The following is a 12,840-nucleotide window of genomic DNA, read 5'->3' as shown; positions in this document are numbered from 1 at the left end:
CTCTAGTATATATATATATATGTATATATATATATATCGGGATATGTATATATATATATATATATATTGCTCTAAATTCAACCTCACCACTTGTAGAGAAAACAGGAATCAATGAAGACTGATCAGCCTTAACAGATATTAGAGGCTATTCCAGCCGTGGGCAAACTACGGCCCGCGAGCCAGATTCGGCACGTTTGAAATGAATAAAACTAAAAAAAAAAAGACCGTACCCTTTTATGTAATGATGTTTACTTTGAATTTATATTAGTTCACACAAACACCCCATCCATGCTTTTGTTCCGGCCCTCCGGTCCAGTTTAAGAACCCATTGTGGCCCTCGAGTCAAAAAGTTTGCCCACTCCTGGGCTATTCTGTATCATCAGTGTAAACAGCAATGTTGTGTTTATATACAAACAGGTAGAGAGATAGATAGCAAGTCTCAGGGAATCAAATGTAAATCCACATAAAAATTCTGTCTCTTACACCTTTTTACATTTAAGAGGTTTGTACATTTACATAGGTATTAAGAAATAATGTAGAATTAGAAAGGAAAGGGGCGATTTCTTTTATAACCTTGGTAGGAGATTGTTTTCCAAACCACGAACAAAACTTTAAGGTCATAGATGAATATATTGATTAGAAAACTATTAAAAAGCAATTTTTTTCATGAATAAGGCCATCATCAACTAAAAAAAGAAACTGAAAACATACTTACAATGAATATTTGGACACAAAACGAAAATATATAACAAATTTTTACATATTCATTATGTATAAAAAATATTTCTATATCTTCTGCCCATTACCTAGAAAGAACCCTAACAACCAATAAGAATTTGACCAACTCAGTTCCTAGATAATCTTGCTTTTTAGCATGAAAAAAGAATGCTAAAACTTACAGATGATGGCAAAGGGTAATTGCAGCTCCACTGAGAGGGTGTTGGGTGTAGGTAGAAGATGGTATAGGGGGCATAAATGGTGATGGAAGGAGACTTGACTGCGGTAGTGAACACACAGTACAATATACAGACACCTGAAACTTAGATAATTTATTTAAAAAATATTTTTATTGATTTCAGAGAAAAGAGAGAAGGAGAAATAGAAACATCAATGATGAGAGAGAATCATTGATTGGTGGCCTCCTGCACACTCCCTGCTGGGGATCAGGCCTTCAACCCAGGAAAATGCCCTTAAGCGGAATCAAACCTGGGGCCCTTCAGTCCGCAGGCCAATGCTCTATTCACTGAGCCAAACCAGCCAGGGCTGAAACTTAGATAATTTCTTAACCAATATTATTCACTCATTTCTGTGTTTACCTAATTAATTTAATAGAAAGGGGAAAAAAAGCCCCCCCAAAACTGACTCATAGTTACAAAATACATAAGGCCTGGGCAGGTAATGTAAAACATGGTGACTATAGTTTATAATACTGTTTTGTATAATGGGAAGGGGCCAAGAGCGTAAATCTTAAAGGTTCTCCTCACAAGAGAAAAAAAGGTATCTATGTGTGGTAATGGATGCTAACCAGGCATATTGTGATGATTATTTCACAATACAGACAAATAATGAATCATTTTGTTGTACACTGGAAACTAATATAATGTTATATGACAAATATATCTCAATAAAAAGCTGGCAAAATCATATTCCAAAAGTACACACACACAGAGAAAAAGAATCTCCACTGAGATATTTTCACCCTCAGATGATCATATATCCCTTAGTCCAATACCGTGTGTTTCGGGCCCGTGAAGAAACTGGTATCCTTATGTGATTTGCTGTTCCAAGCAAATCTCTGAAAAGGGAAGCTGCTCCCATGTGCCTCTTTACACAGACCCACACAGGTAGGACATGGTGCTACAGCCTGCCAGTTTAGTCAGCAGGCATTAGACCTCCATCTCACTAGACACAGGTCTCTGATCTTCCTATTTTTGGAAGATTTCATAAAAGAGTGGGAGCAGCATAGGAAGTTCTGTACTGCCCAGTACATCAGGGGCTTTACAGAGCATGTTTATTTTCTCCTCAACTTATCTGGAAGTTTTACACTCTCTGTCTATTTTCCAGTCAATTGCCTTAGCTATTTAACACATTTGTGTAAAATCTAAAGAAATGAGTAGTTTTACCATGTAAAAGTGTCCATTCTAACACACTTATGCAGATTAGGAGAAGGTATTCTTTCTGAGCTGAGCAGCCCTGACCTTGCCTGTGTATGAAGAAAAATGTGCCCTTTCCTTCCCTGTAGTGAGAACCCTGCACCTGGACACAAACGTTAACCAGTGGATTGTATGTCGGCCCCCTCCCCTCCTCTGCCTTTGTTTGGTGCAGTGGACAAACCATATAGCTCACCCCAGAAGTCTGCCCTCCTCATGAATACCAAGCACCAAGGCAGTGGGAAACTCAACTCTTTTTCCATCCTCCCAACCTACTGGGCTCCAGGACTGAATTTTGACTCTGTTTTTCCCAAAGGAATTAAACAGTTATTGTTTTCAATAGTGTTTGTTCAAATGTATTCTCATAACATCAATGATTTTGCTCACCTTCGCATTTCACATTTCATGTCTTCCATTCCTCAAATCACATTCTTCAGGAGTTCTTTTCATGAGAGTCTGTGGGTGGGAGCCATGCAGGGCAGCTCAGGGCCTGTGGAGCTGTCAGACAGGCACTCTGACCAGTGGTCCTGAGGGGTGCATTGAGGAATGTTTGAAAGAGAGCCAGATGGAGACTGGACAGTGTGGCCTGGGAAGGAGGTCCTGTCCACATCTAGAGCAGTGGAGGCCCGCCTTCCATACCCTGTGGAATGAATGATTCTCCCCGGCCCTGCAGCGACCTGAGGCAAGGGGCAAGGCTGTGAGCTGGAAAACCTGCACCTCTGTGGCTGAGTCTGGCAGCCCTGGGGACAAGAACATTTGGCCTGGTCAGAGCCTGGGAGGAGGCTTTGCCTGGTGAGGGCCAGCAGCACTGAAAAAGTGGAGTGCCACTGAGCCAAACAGGCTTGGGCTTTTTGTTTGTTTGTTTTTTGAAAGTTTAATGGTTTTTATGTTTATTTATTTATTTTTAATAATCACCTGAGGATATTTTCCCATTGATTTTTAGATAGAGTGGAAAGGAGGCAGAGAAAAAGAGAGAGAGAGAGAGAGAGAGAGAGAGAGAGAGAGAGGAACATTGATGTCCGCAGGCACCCTAACCCAGTCCATAAACTGCAGTCAAGGTACATACCCTTGACCAGGATCAAACCCAGGACCCTTCAGCCTGTGGGCCAACACTCCATCTACTGATACAAACTGGCATGGTTTAGTTTTGTTTTGTTTTGTCTTAGTCTCTATGTCATTTACTTCCAGCCTGACTTGCAACAGAAGTTACCTCCAGTCCACATCTTCGTATTTGAAAACTGATACTTGAGCACAAATGGCATGCGATTCAGACTGAGGCAACCTCAAATCGCACTGTTTGCTTGGATTGCCTAGACTGGGCTTGTGACCCAAGTTTCTGATGGAGTCATCATGAAAATCTAGGTTCCTAAACTCCAGGTCCAGTACTCCAAATCTAGCACACACAGGTTCTGCATTTCTGCATATTCCAGGGTCTCTGGTTGCTAAAGTGGGCTGGGTGAAAACAGGGCTTCCTCTGCTGGACCAACAGGTTCAGGAATAGGTAGTGGAGCAAGGCCTGTGACCTAAGCACCTGCAGGCACTCTCCTTGAAAAATGTCTTCATGAATTGTGTGTTGGTGGATGTCAGAGCATAGACTGGGGGCTGTTGGCAGATTAGGCATAGTGACTCTAGCTATTGCATAACTGGTAAAGCTTTTGCTGAGGATGTTGTCCGTCAGGAGGAGCCACCTGGATCTATACTGTCATGCGTCCCCTGGGCTGGTATTGGGCTCTTCAGGATGGAGGCAAGAGAACTTAGAATTTTTAGATGACTTCTCCTCTGACCCCCAAACATAACCCTATGATGGCATGTACCATATTATATGACAGTCTGTGCTGCAAAGACTGCTTCCTTCTACAGCTTGAGGGGATTCTGTCTTTGAATCTCTAAGGCCTGGCACAGGGGGTGGAGCATAGGAGAAGCTCAGTTATTATTTATAGAAATAACAGGAGAATAATTGAGTGACTTTGCTATAAAATGCAAGCTTGATATATTCAAGACTACATGTGGATAGGTTCACTGCAAAGATCTGTTAAAGGGCAATTGAAAAGAAGGATATATTTGTAATGTACATATTAAACGGTTACCTTGAATTCATTCACCAAACATGAAAGAGAGGGAAGGAATTTCCTTGGAGTGTGGGTCAGCATATAGAATTGTGCTCTGTCTTGCTTGCAGAAAGCGCACCCATCAAGCCTTGCCTATGATTTGCAGTTTATATGTAGTAAGTGGAGGTCATAAATCATATGTATTTCATGTTGCATGAGGATATTTCTCAATACTGTTAAATGTTTTCTATCTAGAATAGTTGTCAGATTTTTGCCCATTTCAATAACAATATTTCTGAGACTTCCTTTAATTGAACACTCATATTACTTTTAATTGGAACTATAATTCTCCTTTCATAATCATTTTTCATTGATTTACATTGTATTTTGATAAATGAGGTAAGTACATGAATAAGCCCAATAGCATAAGCAGCATTGGAAATACTTCTTGTGAAGCAGATAACTCAGGGCTCTGAGGTCCATGTGCACTAGGGAATCAGTGAGTAACCTTGAGGGCTCAGCATTTATTGGATGTAAATCAGTACCTTTTCTAGATGGAATGGAAAGGGGTGGTTACACAGTCTACTGAGAAAATATTTTTGAAAAAGTTTTTGCTCTATGTAGAAGTATAGTGCTTGGTCACATATGTTGTAATGATGTTTGTTGAAGTAATGCATAAATAGACAGTTGTGGATGACAGCTCCCAAAATGTGCCATGAGGGACTTTCATATCCTTCCTCTCTTGCTGAAGGAAATTTCTATGTCTTGCATGACCCACCCAATATGAAGTCACAGGAAAAGCCATCACTGGCTTTGGAAAGGAGGCAGCTCTTGAGCAGACTCTTTCCTCCCTTCCATTCTTATTCCTGGAGGCAGCGATGAGACCTGCAATGAAAGGTGAGCGCCTTCCTCCTATTGACCGATTCCAGAGAACACTTTCTGTTACCTAGAGTGGGAGATGCCTGCAGGAGCTTTAGTGAGATCTGTGACAGAGTCAGTCTTTTCTTTTTCCTTTTTTTCCTTCAGCCAGTCTTTTCAAGAAAACATCATGATTATCAGGCAGGAGCTGCTTGAGAAAAATTGTTCCTTAGCATCTTCTAAATTGCAGGCTAAGACTATCGCTAGGGTTTCAAAGGCATGCTATCTGTTCCTCAAGACCTCACAGTGTGGTGGAAGAGGGAGACATACAAACCAGACATTCTGGGACAATGTTATAAGTGATCTATAGAGGAAGGTTGGGGCCACATGTGTTCATTGTGGCTGCAATGGCTGGGCTTGAGCATCCAGAAGCTCTAAGTTTTCTTGTAGCCAAGAAGAAGAGGAATGCCTCTGACATAAAAATAACCAGTTACCCAGGTGAAACCCAACTGTCTTTGGTTAAAAAAATGAGGTGAAATTTTCTTACAGGGTTCCTTAAAGCTGTACACTTGAAAGGATCATAAGACTCACAGGGCTGAATCTCTTAAGCACTCTCAATGTAAGTTGGTGGCATCACATCAAAGCACTCAGCCTGGTGCACAGACTACATGCACTATCTTCCTACCTTCTTCTACCACCCTTTCATCCAGCTGAAGAACCCCTTACTACAGCCAAGCCTAGTACAGCATCTGGAAATGAAGGGGGTGCATGTAGGACACAGAATCAGAAAGTGATGAACTGGAAAGAGCATTGGATCAAACATCGGGAAACCTAGTTCTGATGGATATATTTGGTTCAAAAAGTGGAAAACTGTAGTTAGTATCATTTTCACAGCTACCTTTAGTGTCTCCAGAGCAGTCAGCATTCATTTGTGAATTCCTCTCTCTGAGTGTAAATATATGGGGCAGCCTCACTGTGTGTGAACAGACAGCCCTGTCTGTTGTCATCTTGTCATAGTGGACCCTCCACGTCTGCCTGAGTTCTCTGAGGAATGAGTAACCAGTGTCAGAGAATAGTCCAGAATTCTGTAATGAACCTAAGTTTTTACCAATACAATGACATGAGTAGGGCAGGATCAGATGTTTCTAACTCATGGCCTGGCCATGAAACTGACTATAATTCACAGCCAGAATAATCTGTATAAAATATTGAGGCTTACAGAGTATTCCAAAACTACTATCTGCATGCTACTAATAATTGTTTTCCAAGATAATTTTTATTTTAAAATTGACCTTGAGGTTACAATGGCCACATTGGAATTGGTGGGATATAGTGCTACACTCTACCCTGGTCAAGGTGAGAACTATAACCACTCATCATTTCTCAAAGGTAAAGGCCATGGTTTTCTTTACTACAACCCAAAGCCAACTTGTCACCATGCTATAGACAAATGCCACTGGAGGACTTTCACAAGCCCAATTTCCTGGTCTGTGCTTATGCAGTAGAGACTCTTTCTAAGGATATTTTCCCTAAACCCAGAGAACCCAATGAGATTAAAGGTAGGCCAACTCATTTATTTAAACTTTTTATCTATAGAATGCCCCCAATCACAGCACTAAACATGAATCTATAGGGCATGCAGTCTGAACGAAAAATAAGGAATCTTCTTTTTCTACCCAGTCAGGTAGAAATAAATTCTGAACAACAGTTTATGAATTTGGACAGGGATTCTTTTTTTTTTTTTACTTACTATATATTGCCTCCAAGCCAATAATATACTGTATTAGAGGCTTCATGATATTAACAGCTAATGTTTATGAAATATTTAGTCATTGGCACCTGGTTGAGTCCCTTTCATCCATTTTCTTATTTATTCCCCACTATGATCCTATGGGGAGATGATTTCAACCGCATTTTACAGATTAATTAACCGAGGCTTGGAAAGGAGAGCTGTAGAACCAGGACTTCGAACCTGGATTTGTCTGATTTGGACAGGGATTCTTTCTGTTGCAATGAAGATTGAAAAGAAAAAGCATAAAAAAAAGGAAATTCAGATCATATGAGAAATTTATTGGTAATGCCAAGGAGGATGGAGAGGTACAACTTTCAGACTAATGCTTTCTCTGAGAAAAACTAGAACAGCCAGGTTAAAAACAACATATTTGAATAGCTTGGGGAATCACTGAAGTATTTTGGGGCTGAGTCTGAGAGAAAACTAGATACTTTCCAAGCCTGGCAGGGCAATATTGAGTCTGAAAGTTACTCCAGACTGATCAGGACAGAGGCTCTCATCCCTGCCCCAGACTGCCTCCCGACATGGCCAGGGTTTCCCCAGGAAGGCTTTCTCCAGGTTCATCCACCACAGGAGTGTCCTGCAGAGCCCTCTGGAGAACCAGCCTCAGGGTGTGTCTCCGCTTCCACCATCGCTGCCTGAAGGAGCCAACGAAGAAGTAAATGATGGGGTTGGCACAGCTGTTAAATTAACACAGGACATGGAAACTACAAATTGGTAAAATCGAATAAAAGGATCTATATTTATTTTAACCCAGAATAAGAGGAACCAGTAGATGCCAAAGGGCAGGCCGCAGAAGAGGAAGACCAGCACTGTGAGCACAACAGTCACATAGAGCCTGGTTGGTGGCACCCGGTTGGAGCCACACAGCAGTCTGGTCATCAGGGCCAGGCTGGACCCAGAGAGAAGCACAAATAACAAAATCAGCCATGCCGCAGTGATGAAATTAAATACCCGATACATGGAAGGGCTTAAAATATTCCACAGAAAGTTAGAGAAACTTTTATCCAGGATGCTCAGCAGTAGGGACAAGGACCACAGCAGGGCACACGTGATAGCTGACAGGTGTCTGGGGCGGCGGCAGCGGTACCAGATGGGCCACAGGACAGACAGGCAGCGCTCTGTGCTGATGGCGCTGAGAAAGCTCAGGCCTGAGATGTAGGCAAACATTGACACAGTCATGAAAAATCCGAAGATTTCATATGGGCTAAATTCAGAGTAGAAAGTTACACATAGGGGCCATATAATCTGGCAGCAGAGGAAGAGGAAGTCAGCTCCCGCCAGGTTGAGGATATAGACAGAGAAGGTGTTCCTGCGCATGCGGAAGCCCAGGAGCCAGAGCACCACCGCGTTCGCTGCCAGTCCCAACAGGGCCACGATGATTGTCAGTAATTGCAGGATTATGAACTCTGTAATAGGTTCATGGAAGGCCTGATCAATTCCATTCGTTGGTGTGAGGTCGGTCTCCCATGCTGTGGCTGTCATATCCGTGCTCAGAAACGCTGCAGTTGTGGGCCTGGAAACAAAACAAGACTTGAACACAGGACTGAATTTAATGTCTCTGCATTTTAGAGGAGAAATAAGCCCATTTACAAAGGAGAGGGAGAGGGGCAAAGGGTTTGAATAGAGGTAGTTGAGACAGAAATATGGAAAGTGGGGTTATTAAGTGATTTTCTGATGATATGTGTAATATGAAAGTTATTTATCGTCGCTCTATGTGATTTGGAGTAAAGATTTCTTTGCAGATCAAAGCATTTGTGTAAGAGAATTCTTATGGTGGTGCTGGAGTTAAGAGTGCTTAGTTATATTTTACAAGGGGCTTTGGTTGAAAAGAGAGAAGCTCTTGCAGAATTTAGGTGCGAGACATAAATCTACTCACACATAGGTGAAGAGTAGCAGCTGATGAGTGCTTACATGGTATTACCTCTTTTAATCCTCCAAATAGCCCGTTGAGGCCAGTACTATGCCTATACCCATTGGGCATATAGGAAAAGAGAAGCAGAAGGAGGTCCAGTTCTCACGTGCACAAGTGGAAGAGCCTGGATCTGAACCCACAGGTCTGTGTCAGAGTGTTCGCCCTTCCCCTGTCTTGCAGCACCACTACCAGGGTGGTGTGTCCGGTACACAAGGGGAATGGTGGGGCAAGAAGCAAAGAACTCTCAGGGACAAATCTAAAATGGAAACTCACTTATGTGTTTTATTAAGCTAGAATAGGCAAACTTTGTAAACAACAAGGGAGTGAAGATTATCCAGTGTGGATGAAAGGGGGTGGAATCCAGCTGAGAACAGACCAGAGAGTCCAGGAGCTCCTTCTTGCCTCTGGAGAGGCTCAATCATTCCAGCCTCTCCAGGTGCACCCAACACAGGCGTGTCAGAGTGGAGGGAGGCAGGACCCTCTGGTCACAGAGGTAGCAACAAGGACTGAATGATCTATCAGTCTTAGTTCCTACAATCCTGGTTGAACTAATGAGATGATGGAGGGAAACCACAGCCTCTGATATCTCCCCCAGGGCACCATGAACCTTTTATTCATGAAAAGAATCACAAGTCTTAGCTGTAAGTGTATGTGTTTTCTTTTGTCTCCCTTTTAAAACGCAAAACTCAATAATGACGATTAGATTTTTCTGTTGTTTTTTTTTCTCTTGGTTGTTGTTCACTATTGTATCCTTGGCATTGAGCACATGTCCCTTAGAGTGCATCTGCTATAATATCATCCTTTAACTCAGGAAGAAGCTGAGGCTGAAAGAGCCAAAGGATTTCCCTGAGATCACAGGGTGAACAACAGGTCCAATGCCAGCCCTGGTCTGCTGGAGCCCAGCCTGAGGCTTTCCCACTGTTCCCTGTCTCATTGTAGGATCAGCACCTGAGCAAATTCTTCATGTGTACGCAGAACGTGAGAGAGCTTCAGGGTGTAGAAAATGTTAGTTGGTCTAAATACCCATTTTCTTCACTCTCACATAATAATTCTGAGAGTTTTAGACCAGAAATTGGATTCTAATTCCAGCCTTCATTCATGCTTGATGGCACCATGTGACCAGGTGGTAGCCAATGGGAGGTGAGCACAAGTGATGTAACCAATTTTAGGTTGTGCCTTTCCTACCCCTCTTCTCCTCTGGATGGAAGCTGACGAGTCTGGGAGCCCTGCAGGAGCATGAAGTCACCTCTCTAGGGCTGGGGAGCAGTGATTTGAAAGAGCACAAGTGTCTGATGCCTAGAAATCATCAGTCCAGTTCTAGTAACTTCTCTTGCGCTTCTTTTTAGGGCTACCAAAATGATAAACTTACATTCTTAAATATATTTACATATAACCACCTAAAAAGTAAAGTACATTCCATTCTCAAGGCATTTGTGATGAGAGATATATTATTCTAAGAAAATGACACCCAATAAAGATGAGCCTACAGAATCTAGTAAAATAAATGATGAGATGTAATGAGAGGTTTATCTACTAGTCATTACATTGAGAGACAAAAAGTCCTAGGGAAAGCAACTGTGAGGAGACTATAACAATAGATGGATTTTCATAATTTGCCATCCAATCTAATTTTCAGCTCCTCTATGTCCTATTGATTTGCCTCCCCCGCTGGGCTCCTTTTCCCTCTGGCTCCTGTTTGCTTTCAGGAAAGGGTAACAGTAACGGGTGATTGGAGGGCAAGAGGAGAGTGATTGAGGTTTTAACTCCCTGACTCTCTACTGTGAGTGGACCATGTCAATCTACCTATGCATATAGCTTCTCTCTGTTGGCCTGTTATGGTCACAGTAATGGCCAAACTACAGCCATAGCCCTCCCTGTGTCTGACAACTTATCTTTTCCTCTATCCTTCAGGGTGCGCAACGGCAATAGCTCCTTATTATGACTTATCTTTAGGGGCCTCTGTATCTTTTATTGACTTCCCCTAGTCCTGCTTACCCCTTAGTACACAGTTCCTTTATTAAACTCTCTTTTGTTACCCATTAGTGTGTGCCTTGTGTTATTTTCCTGACAGGCCAGATTCAAACATTAAGAAACAAACAAACAAACAAAGAAAGAAATAAACAAACCCTTTGAACACCAACACAGCAAGGTAATGTGTGAAACCTGAGGTTATTAACAATAATTCAGGTTTGAAAGCAATGTCTGTGAAGCAGAAAGGACGTGGTTGGTCCCATGAATCTCCCACAATCTAAGTTACCAGCACCCAAAGGTCCCTCAGGGAGCTTCATGTCTCTGGACTCTCCCTCATGGGGGCCCATGGCTCCTTGAATACTCCACCCCAAAATGCAATCATGAGCATGTGGGCTAAGAGGAAGAAAACAAAACTGCCTTTGAGAGAAGATAGTTCTGAGCCGACTCTTACCTGAGCGCCATCTTGTAGTTGAAAGTGGTGAGTAGAAGAAGAGGAGCTTTCCAGGGAGTGCTGAACAGCAGAGAATGCTCTCCTACCCCTGGATAGGAGGTGTCTGCAGGAGCAGGAGTGGAACCTGATAACCAAGAGAGGCTTATCAAGATGCTGGGCAGGCCCTGTGACTTCCTGCACAAGGGGCACTGGCAAATGAGAATCTGGAGATGTGAGACAAGGACCTCACGAGATGTTTCTCACTTTTCCTGAGTCCAATGTCTTATCTCTTCCTCTGTTCATTTTCCTCCCTGTGAGGAATGTTTATATTGGAATCTGTCACTGCCCATAGGGATCCTGTGCAGGAAGCTCACCCACTAAGCAAACTCTTCCATAGCTAAAGAAGAGCTTGTTTGACATTTAGGGTCTCGCCTGGCCTAGCTCATTTGATCTGTTTCCAATTACTTCCAGAAGTAATATATGCATAATACTTTATTTCAGAGGACACCATAGTGTGCAAAGTGAAATGTAAAGTCCTTCCTAATCTCATTCCTCAATGTTTACAGTTTCCATTATAACTATTTTACAAGTTATTTTATAGGTTTTCATTATAAAACTACATTTCTATTTTTGATTTATCAACATCAACAACTGTGTATACTGCGTTCCTTTCTAAAATATAAGGAAATAGTGGGAAAAAATGGCATGGGAGTAAGTGGAAGCTACACTGACACACTCTCAGGACCAAAATGGAATTACAGCTAAAATAAAAAAACATTATCCTGAATAATCAAGTGAAGACTAGATGGAGAGATCCCTGATAACCAAGGATGGAAAATGGAGACTGCATAGAGACTGGTATAAAGGGCAGAGTCAGGAAAGGGCAGGCCAGGCTCCCACAGACAGAAGCTCAATTTCTGGAAAGATATCTCAGCTGTGGGGTGTTGCCACTGAGAACTCTTCCCCAAGCTGGGCCCCCAGCAGAGCAGACCTCAACTGAGAAAGATGTTCAGGTAACATCTGGCTGTGTAAAACAGCAGGGTTGTTGTCTGCCAGGGAGAGATGACTGGAAATGCAGGCACCCTCTTAAAGGGACAATGCACAAAATTTTGTTTGTAGCCATTCACCTTGTGCTCTGGCAGAGGGAGGACAGAGTGTATTGGAGCTGTGTGAGCAGAATCCAGGGTTAGGGGTTTTGAGTTTAGAGCTTGGAAGGCAGACACCCTGTTTCCTGTGTTGAGTCATTCTCTCACACTGCAGAGGTCATCTCTCTCAGGCAGACCTTTGTTATCCAGGTAGTTATTGCCTGGCTGGAAAGACAGTTGACCCACCCTACTGGAAAACCCCTGACCCCATGGTGTGGAGTTTCTGAGGCCCATTAAGAGCCCGAGAATAGCAATTAGCCTCCAGATAGAAGCACTGAGGGAAAACCACTCACCACTCTGTGGAAATTGCCTGAGGGCTACTCAAGACTTAATCCAATCAGTGTGCAAGCAGAGGCAGGTCTCTGGAGGCTTTGAGTCTTTGCCTGATCTAATTAGTCAGAAACACCATTTGGTGCTGTCCTGCACTAGTGATTGGGAGGCATAGCAGATTTACCTAGTGCATAGTCACAAATCCAAATAGACAGCCAAAATGGGGAGACAAAAAACCAGCTCACAAATGAAAGAACAAGA

At 42.6% G+C, this 12,840-nt stretch overlaps 1 pseudogene; it reads right to left on the bottom strand.

Annotated features, from left to right (window-relative positions):
* Positions 1–7,320: 7,320 nt before the first annotated feature.
* Positions 7,321–8,333, bottom strand: LOC102429209 (annotated as a pseudogene).
* Positions 8,334–12,840: the final 4,507 nt, after the last annotated feature.

This window comes from Myotis lucifugus, unplaced genomic scaffold (assembly GCF_000147115.1).
Source record: "Myotis lucifugus unplaced genomic scaffold, Myoluc2.0 scaffold_124, whole genome shotgun sequence".
Lineage (NCBI taxonomy): Eukaryota > Metazoa > Chordata > Mammalia > Chiroptera > Vespertilionidae > Myotis > Myotis lucifugus.
The sequence above is the reverse complement of the archived record's forward strand: the minus strand, read 5'-3'. Positions and strand labels throughout refer to the sequence as shown.